Genomic DNA, 14460 nt, shown 5'->3' on the forward strand with positions numbered 1-14460 from the left:
AACTCATAAAAAGGAAATTTTGAAAATATTATTTAATTATTTTTCAAAAAACAATTTGAAATATACCAATTTTTTTTTGTCAAATGTTTATATAAGAATTGCTTCAAGGCTTCCGTAAAATAATTTTCGTTGAAATCGACTTAATTTGATTTTGCCAAAACTTCAGAATTCGAAAAAATGGTTCTGTAGCAAGCACCGTAAATAACGGTTCCAAACCCATTTTACACACAAAAATTTTAATCAAAATCTTTACAGCCATTTTGAAAAAAATTTACTTTTTTTTGGTTATTTGACAGGTACCGTTAGTTTGGTTCTTAAAAGGAATTTGTTTTTGATTTTTTAGCAATTTACCAATAAAAAATTTTTCAAAAAAAAAAAATGCACATAATTTTTTCCATTAAAAAAGAAAGAAACAACGTATCGTTGAAATGAATGTACTTATTGTATATTACTTTGCAATTTCCAAATTGTTCTCGAAATGTCGAATCATTTGAAATTTTCCACCTCCATCACTTGGTTACTGGCTTATTTTTTTTTTTTGTTGATTTAATGTCAAAAAATAATGACAATTGTTGTTTTATTTTATTTGCAACAGTACAATTTCTTTTGTTTATTTAAATAAGCTTAGTACAGTTAAACTTGTTTTGCACACGTTCAAACAATTCAAATCCAGCTGTGTCTAAACAGCTGTTTTCCTATAGACAAGAGTTTGCTTTTTTTTACATTTTCTTTTCTAAACGGAAACTAAAAACCTTGACTTGCGTGCCACTATGCCAATAATACATTATGCATAGTTGGTTTAAAAAGCTTTTTTACATCGAATGCAAAACAGAAAAAAAAATAAAAAAGAAAAAAAAAGAAGGTGTGTACATTTTAGACCTTCAAATGACCATAACATAAACAATTTAAGCTTACAATGAATTTCGTTTCACCAAAAGTGCATAAAAGATACATTCATGAAGATACACTTTTATGCTTCAAAGCTTTTATTCTCATTCATAAAATCACCTCCTCTTGGAACCCGGATCCGGAACTGGTTTCAAATTGAGTTTACTCTTGATCAATCGAGTAATTTCCAGGAATAAAATCACAAAAAAAACTCAATTTTTGAGTGCTTAATTTTTGTCATCCACTCGTCGTAGATTGGGATTTGCTATAGAAACAGTCACCAAAGGACAGGTGATCTTCTGATCTTATTGTCATCATGATCATTGCCTAGTAAAATAGAGAATATACTTCTGTTTTCAATTCGAGAACAATTTCAAAGATACTTTTTGTATATTTGAGTGGAATTGTGAATTTTATGGGTCTTCCACTCGATATTCTACATAAAATTCAGTCGTTTTTCAACCGGCAAAACGTTAGAACGTACACTTATCCCCAAACAAGTGTGAATTGATCGTGAAGAAAAAACGCGCGATCACAGTGAATTACTTTAATATTTTATTTTGTAAGTTTTGTAATTTATTAAAAATAAATTAGGTTGTGTGCTTTGTTAATTAGAGTGACTTTTTTTTCTTGTATCTTTTGAACACATAGAATCTTTATCTTTCTTTGTTTAACATAAAATATTTATGTGACGTAAATATATAATAAAGCTCCCACGTGGTATTTGCGTGTGGAAATGTTTTAAAATTTTATTTTCGTGTCCGGAATATTAAATTCTATAAGAAGTTTGATGATCCAAATTACGTACCTGCTCAAATTCACAACACATCAACTTTTTATGAAATATACTCGTATTCGTATCAATGTTCATTGAACTGGAATTTTTTGTTTAAAATACATAATTCTTTTTCTCTTAATTAAGAAGTGGTTTTTATATTGATTACTTTTTTTATTTTGGATTTTGCAATTCAAAACTGTATTAGTAATTTAGATTTTTTTTTTTAATGTTGCAACCAATCTGGTTACGTCACAAAGAACAGTATGAATATGATTTAATTTTGTTGTAGTATATTTTTATGAGCGTATAATGTGCAATTTATAAAAAAAAAGTTCAAGGTTTTTAATTTGTGACATTTGAATGAGTTTATGGCTCTCATTTGTTTTTTTTTTTTGTTCTAATTGAAGATCGACAATTGATCGTTATTGTTTCATTTATTTGATTTATGTATGAGACAAAAATGAAAAGATGCATTTTACCTCCTTGTACATACGTATGTCGTTTATGGAGTTAATTAAAAATTGTAACTAGGTGATGTGTTACTTTGTGAGAAAGAGGCATTTTTAGATTAGATTTTTATTTCGTAATAACATTTTTTCAACAAAGCTTACGACCGCACGTTTTACATTCAGAGATTTGAAATACATTTTCTTACTACTGAAACATTATTTATAAAAAGAATAAATTAATTAGTTTAATGAATTTATTTACTTGAGGGAAAAATACGATTTAAAACCCTCATTCAAATTAAAAAAAAAAAAAAACGTATGTATAGTAAAAAATTGTATATATATATGTAAATACATATATATATATAAGTATACATGTATAATGTATACATATTCAATAAATAAATAATCAAAAAAGAAAAAACAAGGAATGCTCATTTACAAAAATTGTTTAGCAAGTATATAACAAATATGTATGTACTTTGTTTTTAATACGTCAGGAAATATCACACAATTTATTTGGTAAATAGATAAATAAATAAATAAATAAATAAATAAATAAATAAATAAATAAATGAAAAAATAAATAAATAATATATAATAAATAAATAAATAGTAAATAAATAAATAAGTAAATTAATAAATAAACAAATACAAAATAAATAAATAAATAAATAATAAATAAATAACAAATTTTAAATAAACAATAAAAAAATATTAAACAAAAAAAATAAATAATCAAAAATAAATAATAAATAACAAATAATAAATAAATAAAGAATAAACTATAAAAATAAAATATATAAATAAATAATAATGAAATAATGGTTAGTAGTGTTATTAAGTTTTTAGTATATAACGTTAGTAGTGTGTTAGTGAGCTTGTAACAATAATGAAATAAATAACATTTATACAGTAATATTGTAAACATTTAAAGAACAATATGAATTACAATATTTGAAAAATAAATAACAAAAAAAAGCAAACGAAATAAATCAATTATTATTAATCACAGGTACATAAAGCTGGCGTACTAGAGGATTTTCAGAGTTATCACAGCTATTGTTAAAATTATTTGAAAGCTTACGAATCCTGTCGGAAATCAATTCAACATTCGCTCTTCTGTGCAAATCAAGAGTGGAGTGATGCCAAGGAAGGTTAAGCATCATTTTTAAAACTTTGTTTTGGGAAATTTGCAACTTTTTTATGTAGCATTTTGCAACATTTTCCCAAACTGGACATCCATATAAAAGTATAGCTTGAAAGATAAGTTTATGTAAAATAATTTTATTTTCATTTGTTAGCTGTGATTTTCGGTTAATGAACGGATAAAGAAGTTTTATTGCCATACTCATCTTCCTTAACGTATTATGAATATGGTCCCTAAAAGTTAGTTTGGTGTCGAGATAAACTCCTAGGTACTTTACACTCTGTTTCCATGGTACTATATCACCACTAATTTGAAGTTGGGTACTTGGAAGATAGCAAGGTTTTCTTTTTCGCGTGAAAAAGATTGCTTGCACTTTTCCAGTATTAAGCTTAATCTTCCATTTGGTATAATATTTTTCTAAAATTTCAATTGCATACTTTAGATTTGTCTCAATATTGAGAGCAAACTTATGCGATGAAAATATAGCTGTGTCATCGGCAAAAATAGCTGATTCACAAAGTGGAAGAACTGGGAAGTCAGAAGTATAAATATTGTACAATGAAGGTCCAAGAACTGAGCCTTGTGGGACACCATAATCAAAAACATATAAACAAGAAACACCAGAGTTAACATGAACTTGAAAACATCTACCTGACAAGAAACTTTGAACTATTTTACACAAATAAACTGGGAAATTGAGTTTTATCATTTTATATACTAGTCCATCATGCCATACAGAATCAAAAGCTTTTTCAATATCTAATAATATCATTCCTGTAGATCGTCCTTCTGAGCGATGATCTTTTACATAGTTACAGATTCTTTTAATTTGATGAGAAGTACTATGAAAACTTCTGAAACCAAATTGTTCATTAGGAAATATATCATTATTTGAAACAATCTTTAAAATTTGTTCCTTAATTACTTTTTCATAAATTTTGCTAATGCTGCTTAGTAGGCTTATGGGTCTATAATTGGCAGACATTTCTGGTGCTTTTCCGGCTTTCAAAATAGGAACAACTTTAGCTTTTTTCCAATCACCAGGGAAATACATGAGTTTAATGCATGCGTTAATAATAATTGTTAAAAACTTTATACCACTCTGAGGTAGATTTTTTAGATAGACATTTTTTATTAAATCTAATCCTCCAACTTTTCGTATCTGAAGGCTGTTAACAATATTTTTAATGCACTTTTCGTCAACGTAGGCATTTAGTGGTGTCATTTCAACTGACACGTTTATGTTTTGAATCGTGTTTCTGACAAGGTTATTAGTTTCACTATCTCCTAAGTTATGAGATACAAGATGATTATTTGAGAAGTTTCTGGCAAGTTCTTCAGCTTTCTCAGTGTCTGTATAAAAAACTGAAGATGAATCTTTCAAAAATGGAATTTTTCTGTTTTTACTCTTAATTACCCTCACAATGTTCCAAAATGGTTTACCATTCTTTTCTAGCCTACTAAGCCTATGATTCCACTCATCATTACGATGTCTTACTAACTCATTCGAAATCAGTTTGTTGAAATGGGAAATCATTGTTTTAGAAAAGGGTTGCCGATAACGTTGCCAGTTTCTTTTATGAACATTTCTCACTTTTATGAGTTCTAAAATGTTAAATGGAAGATTCTTATGAGTATCTTTTTTTGCTAGTTTTGGAACACTTTCTTCTATAGAAGAAAGAATAGTTTTTGTAAATTTTTGTATTAGGGTATCCACTTCATCTGTACAGTTAATTGTTTCTAAATGAGTGCAATCATTTTCAAATTTGACATTGACTGTTCTTCTAAAACACTTCCAATTTGCATTTTTCAAATCCTGAAAATATTGCACTTTTTTTTCACCCGACCATAAAACGTCACAAAAGACCGGATTGTGATCAGAACTGAGAGCAGGAAACGATGTAGGTTCTGTAATTAGACTAGAGACATTTGATACAAATAGGTCGAGGACGGAAGGACTTCCACGGGAACCTGCAGGAAAATACGTGGGACACGGTGGATAGAAAACATTTATTGGTAACGACAATGAAAGGTCTGACAAAATATTACCCCAGGCATTTGCTCTTAGGCAACCCCAATCTCTATGACGGCAATTAAAATCCCCTCCTAACAAAAAATCACCACTCATTGTGAAAAACTTCCTCAAATCTTGTTCAGCCATTTTCGTTTAATTTCAGATGAAGAACCACCGGGAAAATAAATAGAGAAAATCTTAACCTTCCTTTGATTACGTAACAAAATTTCTACCCCTATGTTTTCAACAATTTTCGTTTGAACTATAGGTAAGAGCGAATGTTGAATTGATCTCCGTATGAAAATCGCAACCCCACCACCCATTTGATCAATCCTATCCATTCGGTAGCATTTGAAAATAGATGATGGAAGTTTGATTTCAGAACTAAGCCAAGTTTCAGTTATTAAAGCAACATCAACATCGTTGCTATTCAAAAAATTTAAAAATTCAAAAAATTTATTGCGTATGCCTTTAGCATTCCAAGTAATTATCTTAATATGTGTATCTGCCATTTTACTTAACATTAGGATTTGAGTACAAAAACTTAGTAGCTAAACGTGCGATCGCATTAAATTGATCTAATTTTGTTTTACAAACAGATAAACTTGTAATCATCTCCATACAGAGCGAGTTGAGTTCTTCCATGGAAAATAGTGTAGAGTTGCCAACGCCCACATTGTTGTTGTTGTTAGCTACATTGCTAGTGGTGGTTGCATTGTTGTTGTTGGGTACAACATGAGTGCTATCATGCTATGGGAATTTGAATTCGGTAAGCTTTTATTTGATGCAATGACCTGTCGCCTACGTGGCAGTGGAAGCGAAGGAAAAACATTCATCGAACCATAAGAAACCGGTTTTTGCACAGAATTCAAAGAAGGAGGAGGCTGTGCTTGTAATGAAGGGAGATGGAGCATTTGTTGGTGATGCTGAGTTGGTCTTCTTCCAGCTGATTTTTCTCTAATTTGTAGGTATCTAGTTCTACTAATACACGTTGTGTCGGTAGACTTATGATTTCCATTGCAGTTTGCGCATTTAGAGACAGTAGCATTATCGCATTCAGAGGTATTGTGTGGGCCGGCGCAGTTAGCACAAAAAGTTTTAATGTGACAATTTCTTTGTCCATGCCCAAACATTTGGCAATTGTGACATTGAGTCAGCTTACCTTTAATTTTGCGTTGAAAGCTCCAACTCACTTGGGTGTGCAAAACAGATCGAAAGTTTTTTCTTAGATCAACTAATTTGATGGAAGCATTAACCAGAGACACAATATAGAACGTATCACTGTATTGATCGTATTTTTTATTTATTTTCTTAAGTTCAATGCACTGTAGGCCAAGTGAAGTGAGTTCATTTTTAAGAACATTTATATCCATATCTTCTAAACCATATAAGACAACTTTAAATGCACTTGTACCTTTGAAGTCATGAGAAAAATATTGACAGTTTTCTTCTTTAAGTTTATTAATTATGATATTGAAGGAATCAAGAGAGTTGCACACAATTTTAATGCCGATTGAAAGTTTCTTAATTGAATAGTCGGACACTTTTAATGATTTCATAAGGGAATGCACATATTCTGCTGACTTTTGCAGCACTTTGATAGGAGGCACATACACTTTTTTAATTATAGGTGTATCTGAGTCATCCATATCTGAATTGTCAGTATCTGGGTGACATTGTAAAGGAGCAAATTTATTATGAAATAAATGTTTGGGAAACATTGTGGAGCACAGTTTTTTATCCGAGGACAAGTTAATGTCCCCGGGTACCGGCGATCTATTACGTTTGGTAATGGTGAACTTTGGAACTAGCGACAGAGATGAAAAACGTCATGCGCAGTTGAAAGCTCGGGTTATACTGAGAAAGAGGCATTGTTTTGCGGCGTGTAAAAAATTGTTTATAAATTTGATAAAATTACTTTAATTGCTGTTTTTTTTCTTGTGGCAAGATTAAATGAAAGTTTTTACTTCCTTTCAGAGGTCAATGTTAGTATTTGGTTTATAAAAATAACTTAAAAAAAGTATTTAAATTAGTTGAGTGATATTTTTAGCTTTTATTTAAACTTGTAGATCGCAATCATTGGAATAATAATTCAGTCTTAAACATATTTCAACATAAGAACTTTATTTAAAGATGTAACAATCTATAAATAAGCACAACCAACTTACGTAGGTTTTGAGTGATTTAGATTTTTTTTTGTCAGCAATCCGTAATTAACTTGGAGGACCTGTTAAGCCGGAAGAATTTAAAATTTACAAATGCCGGTTTAATAAAAATTTATGAGTATTTTTATAATATCAAGGGATCCAACTGTTGCATAATCATATACATTTTTGGAATCAATATTGTGTACCTATATGACGCACAGTGGTTTCTTGCGAAAGCGAACTGTGGTGCTCAGGGGCGGATCCAGGATTTTTTTCTGGGGGGGGGGGGGCACAAGGGACGGATTGTCAAAAAAAACAGCAATAACAGTTAGAAATAAAGTGAAGTACCATACGACTGACTAAGAAGCAGAAAATTTTAACGACCCACAGTGGTCTAAAACCTGGCCAAAAATATTTAGGCACATTTCCCACATCAAATAGGTACCAAATGACCAAAAAGTTATTCGGAAGGAAAAATTTTCATTTTCTTGTTACAGTAAAAGCCACTTAAGTGCTAACCCTCTTACTCCTGGAAGAAAAAAAAATATAAAAAATCAGAAAATGCACGTACAATTCTTTATTTAATTTTTTGACTTAAGTTGTTTCACCAAATAGTTTTTGAGAAATTAAGTTTTAAAGATGAAATTTTGAAAAAATAATGTGTACGTTTTTTAATTGATTTTGTATAAAATTTTGCAATATTATGGACATAATTATAACATTAGTTAATGACCTAGTAGTTTTTAGTCAAATACTAAAGACTTCATTCTAATAAATATTAAAGTTACTAAGAATAACAAAAAAAAACTGAATCATACTTTTTTGCCGGGAAACCCAGTTTTGTTTTTTTTTTTTATTTGCATTAACCTTTTGTAACCCAAGGTCGTAAATTTAAAAATTAATAAGTCAATCGATTGGCCTTTATCTTTAATAAAACACGTATTTTTTAAAAATTCAATAAAGTCATTATTTACTTAGTTATTTCGATATTTTGGGAGTAAAAAAAAAGTTTAAATAAATAAATAAAAATGCAAAAATTCAAGCAAAAAACTATCTAATATTAATTTTTAGGCACTTTCCTAAAATCCAAAAATTAAACCCCGTGGGGTTTACTAACAAAAACTATTTTTTTTCTGAATTTCGTAGTTTTTACACAAATTTGCTTATTTTCAAAAAAAGCCCAACTTTCAACATTAACTGTCAATTAAAAACTATTGGTGCTATTTATTAGAAATTTGAAGTACTATTTCGATAAAGCAATACTTAAAGATTATAATATTAGAAGCTTCAAAAGAAAAAAAAATAGTTTGTAGAGCTTTTATGCAATCTTTTTCGGTTTGTTACAGAAATGTCACATGGGGCTACAAGGGGTTAAATTGTTTTATACCTCAAGAATTGTGTTCAAATTGTAGGTCTCTTGGAGCCAAATTGACCAAGTTATGAGTATTTTAATACTTCCCTTAGGAACGTTTTAGTCTTTTAGTCCAGAGTTCAAAACTTTAAATCGTTATCCCCACAACTAATGTTTTCAACGCCGGTGCTCCTCATAACTTCAAAACTACTGCACCGATTTTTTTGAAATTTGGAACACTATTTTTTTTACATATTTTGTTCAAGGGTGGAATCGGGTAACGCGATAGTCGATAGTTGATAGTGAAAAACTATAATTTTGCTCCAAAAATTGTCGATTTTGACTATCAATTTCACCCCAGCTTCATGTCAGAAAAAAAATAAAATTGGTTTTTTTCTAAAATTGATTACATGAATTAAAATGGTTACAAAATACATACATAGGTGCTAAAATTTTGACCTAGATAATAAACCAAAAAAATCCAAATAATTTGCAAAATGTTGTTTTTCTAAATCAAAATGTTAACAATTTTCAACGTTAATTGTGCAGAATTTCTAATTTAGCAAAAGACCGTTTGGTTTCAATACTGTTTGATTAATCTTGGATTGATCTCCTTTGAGTCCTTCATTATAATTAATTTAATTAATTTTTGACATTAAATGGTCACGGAAATGATTTTTGACGTTGAAAGATATTCATAAAAACGACGAAATGTTGTCGGAATAAGTGATCACTTATTTGCTCGAGCAAAAAAATAATGCCAGGTCTAAATTTGTCTAAGGACTTTTGACGGTTTTTAGTACTGTTATTGAGAAAAAAACTACTTTTATTTGAATTTTTATATTTATATTTATTTGAATATTAGTGTTGGCTCTTTTTTTTTTGTTAAAAAAACGATTTATGTTTGCAATCAGATCCATTTTTTGGTCTGAAGTCACGAATGGCAAAATAATTTTTTAAGCTTATAATTTTAATTTTAGTCAATGTGAAAAATTAGGGGCTTTGTAGTGCAGATTAATAATATGCTCATCGGAAAAAAATGCAGAAATGTTTTTAAGCGTCTTTTTTCTCCGTGTTACTACTTTATGATGTGATTAGAGATAACTTACTAGCGATACCTCATTTCCTAATAGGTATAAATAAATTTTGTATGTGATTTGCTTGCGTGCCCACAACAAGAAAAAGATATTTTTGCACTAGCGCGTGTTAATTTAATTATAAAATTATAGCAGTTTTTTTTTAATTAATCTTTGGGAATCTCTCGCCTCATGCTGATACAGTTTAAATCAAAAATAGATTTTTTCGGATGCTAAATTTCTCCAAATGTTTTTGGTTTTAATTGAAATATTTCAAATATTTTTGAAAATTTGTTTATGTTTATTAAAAAAAATGCATATTATTTAAGTACATAAGCATTCCATTTCAATTAGCATACCTACCTTCCTATTTGCTCTTGGAATTTAAATGTTTATAATAATAATTGTAGTAGATGTTCCTTATTGATAATGTGACTAATAATGTTTATTCCTAAAAATATCTTTAACAGTTGAAACGCATTTTAAAATGATAAATAAATAAACAATAAATTAATAACTGTTCAGTGTTCATCCTCATACCGAGTTCTTAGAAATGTGATAAAGATAAGAGATACCTGTGTGTTGTATTTGTTTAGCATTCTTTTGTCTATTAAAGCTGAAACACAATCACGCTTTAGGGCGTCGCTTCGTTGCGTTACGTTGAGAAATCCTCAAAGCGCGCTTCTGTCACTTTGACTTTGAACAGCTGATTGCAACATAAAATCTGCTGTCCAATAAAAAAAACACAGTCACTCACAAAATTATTGGGCCATGTCTTTATCTTGATTTAATTGTGGAAAAATGAAAAAGGATATTAATGTGTTTAAAAAATGCATAGAAATTTGTTTATTCTTTAATCCAATAGTTATAAAAACAAAACCAATCAATAAAACTCAGTCTAAAACATCATAAAATTTTTTTTGTTTTTAATACGTAAATTGTTTTGATTTAAAATATCTCGATGTCGTTTTTTGTGAGAAATTAAAAAACACACATAGTTTTGCAATAATTTTTTTTTTATTCACATTTGGCGCAATAATAATGTGGGTGACTGTAACTATGTCTGTTAAATGTCAGAAAGCGAGCAAAAGTTCAGTGTGGTTGAACTTTTGCTCGCTTTCTTACGTTTCCTTACGTTTGTCAAAAAAAGCGTACGTAAGAAAAGCGTCATTGTGTGAGGATACACAGATTTCCTATAGTTGAACTTTTCGCAGTTGTCAAAATCGACGGCAAAGCGTGATTGTGTTTCAGCTTTTAATGAAGTGAATCATTCTATAAAAAAATATCATGGGAAAAAGATGTTTCACAATGAATTCATTCATTTTTGTTTTATGTTAATATCTAGTATTTTGTTGATACCAAACAATACCAGAAATAAAATTTCAACCACTTTTTGTATCCATTTGCCGGTTGTTATTGTCAAATAGTTATTGTATCTTTTTGAAGATAGATTCATAGACATATGTCTCTTTGCTATACAAAAAATATTTCCCTCTTGTTCTATTTTCATCCCTTCTTGTATATTCATCTTGCGCAGTGGATGTGTATTATTCTGCTGAATTTTCATCCCTTCAAATTTCAGATACAAAATGGTATTGAGTTTTTAAAAGATATTACTTCTCAATTCACAGTTAGTTTTTGCAATAAAATCTGTATAGTTTGTAATTATAACGGTAAAAAGCATACTTACCTGGCGTAGGGGTTACCGTGATCAAGAAGGCGGTTCCCCCGGAGCGAGGCTTGGCCATTGCACTACGGTTGAGTTGACCTCCGCGATTATTCCTAATGCGAATAACTCGTTCGTGTAATTTTTGGTAGCCGGGGATGGCGTTCGCGCCGCCCCGACATAATAAATAAAAATCTTTAATAAAAATGTAATAAATTAAGATAGAAAATTAAAGTTATCATTTTATAGAAGGATAATGGATATTCTATTCATAGCAGGGATGGAAAATTGCATTTTTTAATTGTACTGAAAATTTTATTTGGATTTTACTGAAATGGATACAATTGTATTGAAATATATATTTTTCACACGAGACATTAAAGAATATTTAAAATATACATCCTAAACAATTTCGATAGAAAAATAAAAGATTTAATGAAATATGCAGTTTCTAATGGTTAATAGAAAACGTAGCATTATTTTTTTAAGGGATAAAGGATATTCTTTTCCCTTTTACAGTTTGTCGCCTTGTCCAGGACTCAGGACAGAATTATGATGATGAAGGGGTAGTTATTTCCCTGTAGCTTGATACAGTCACATAACAATGGAATAGATTGTGGTTTTTATTGGATTGATTATTTTGACACTATTTAGTTTAGCTCAGAACCACCCTAATGTAGGTATATAGAACATTTTATGCATATTGCAATTACAAATGTTAAATTTCCATTCAAAATTGAGTACTTTGAACATTCTGACTGGTACTGACTAGGTACACCATGGTGTATACGTATTTTTTTTTTAATTTTTATTTTTTTTTTTACAAGAATTTTCGATTGTAATGCATTGATTTAAATATTTTTAACTTTTCTTATAAATTAAACTACTTCTTATTTTTGCTAAGAGTAGGAATTGATTCTGAGCTTTTCGAAAAATTTGGTCAAACGAAATACAAAACTCAAAATAGTTCAGTTTTCAAATAAATATATTTATTCAACTACCTTGCCAATTCAATGAAGTGGGGATTCCCCAAGGCACTTTTGATCTGCTTTTATTGCTTTAGAGTCTAGACCTATATTTTCTTATATACATTTTTATTGAATATCCTGCCAAAAAAAAATAATTATTTGCAAATAAATCAACAAGTTAGACTTTATGTCAACTTTTATCCAAGTCATTGGTCGATAGTCATCAAATTCAGACACAAACGATACCAAACAAAAATAAACTAATTTCTTATGAGCTGATCGTCATCATCATGAAGATCGAAAAGGGTCCGCACTATAAAGCTTGAGACATGTTTAGTCTTGAATATCATCGACGATGGCTCACTTTTCTTTGTTAGCTGACTCAAATGATCGTGGCTAACCATTTTTATTATGCATAAGAAAAAAACTGTCTGGATGAAAGATTTATTTTAATTGAAACAAGCCGCAATAGCAACTTGTGCGCTTGTGCCATTTATGTAAACAAATATAAATTTATAGTTTATTCTTGGGGGTTCTTGAGTGTGTTTTTATTTTTTTGTTGTCGATAAGTTTTTTTTATGAAGCCGGTGGCGTTTTCAAGTCTGTCCCTAAATTTTAATTGAGTTCTCATATTTCGTTTAGGTATTTTTTAATTTGTTGTCTGGGTGTGGATTGAGAACTCATTTACAAAATGAGTTTATACTTTTTTGAAAAACAGAAGCAATCATTTATCAAATTTATTCAAAATATCAATAAAAGTCGATACCAAATTAATGCCATGAAAATAAATCTTTTTTTTTGCTTTTATTTGTTGAATTATGAATTTTGCTTAGAAGTAATATTGAAGACTTGAGAAAATAGTTAAAAATAAATAATAAACTAAAATGTTATATTTTTTTTTTTTGCAGAATTTCAATGGGGTGACTTGTGCAACTATCTTTCCTGAGCCCGGGATCAAAAGGTTAGTTAAAAATAAATTATTAAGAAAAGTTTTCTAAAATGATAATATGGTTACGATCATCACGATCAAGAAGTGATTAAATATTTTATTTGACGTATTCCTTCTTCAGTTTTTGTGAAAGAAAATTCAACTTGAACGATTCTTGATCCTGAAAAAAACTCATATCTCGTTCAGATAAACAAATACAATTTACTATTGTACAAGTTTTTCATGAATGCCAATAAATAATCATATGATTACTACCAAACAATATTTGTATTGAATTAACATTGAAAAATGATTTCATTTCCGCTGAAAATAAAACACAACGGGATAATTATTTACACATGCCTATCCGTATCTAATATTTAACTTTTTATTTGTATACCTTACCTATCCTATTAATATAATTTTCTAATCTTTTATTTGCAAAAAATAAATAAATAAGAATTGAAACTGATTGGTATTCTTGGAATTTCCTGTTTCCATATTTTAGAAAAAAAAAAAAAATCTTCAAACCGTATCCACATGATAGATGCCATTTCAACAAAAATGAATTTCCAGCATAAATATTTAGCCATTTTCGACGTTATATTTTAATTAATTCAATTTTTTTTTTCAAAATTCCAAATGAATTTGATAAGACAAAATACCTACAATGACGTCAAATTATTTGGAACTAAGTATTTTTCAGAATACATCAGGTTTTCTCAAGATTTTTCCAGAGGCAACAAGGAAACACTTGTGGACTGTAATCAGTGACAAGTATGCTTTGTATTTAAATTCTGTCTGAAAAGGATTTGATAAAATATTTTTATCTTCAATAAATGAAATCATCTCGTCGTGAGATAAGAAATAAACTATAGCAACAGTAATGAATAAATAATATTTATTTTAAAATATTTTTTTCCATTAAAAAACAATTAAAGAATTCACTCCCATGTTCATTGAATGAAGTTTTGGTCAATGAGTGATGATCATTTATTGTTATAACAGTGAAGCTGCAAGTGTAATTAATTTGTGTACTACGCCT

General features: G+C 29.2%; 1 protein-coding gene and 1 non-coding gene across 5 annotated transcripts in view; both read left to right on the top strand.

Annotated features, from left to right (window-relative positions):
* Positions 1 to 14460, top strand: part of LOC129908641 (putative phospholipase B-like lamina ancestor) — a 38831-nt gene that overhangs the window by 17449 nt on the left and 6922 nt on the right. For 2 of the 4 annotated variants that reach the window (XM_055985290.1, XM_055985292.1), the window contains exon 2: positions 13396 to 13448. The gene's annotated coding sequence lies outside the window, so the exon portion shown is untranslated. Of the gene's footprint in view, positions 1 to 1207; positions 1451 to 13153; positions 13323 to 13395; positions 13449 to 14460 lie in introns of those variants that run through there. The other 2 variants (XM_055985291.1, XM_055985293.1) reach the window with 2 other exon arrangements.
* On the top strand, positions 11536 to 11698 carry LOC129912843 (U1 spliceosomal RNA). Its single transcript, XR_008771939.1, has one exon. It is a non-coding gene; the product is annotated as a U1 spliceosomal RNA (small nuclear RNA).

This window comes from Episyrphus balteatus, chromosome 2 (genome assembly GCF_945859705.1).
Source record: "Episyrphus balteatus chromosome 2, idEpiBalt1.1, whole genome shotgun sequence".
Taxonomy (NCBI): Eukaryota; Metazoa; Arthropoda; class Insecta; order Diptera; family Syrphidae; genus Episyrphus; species Episyrphus balteatus.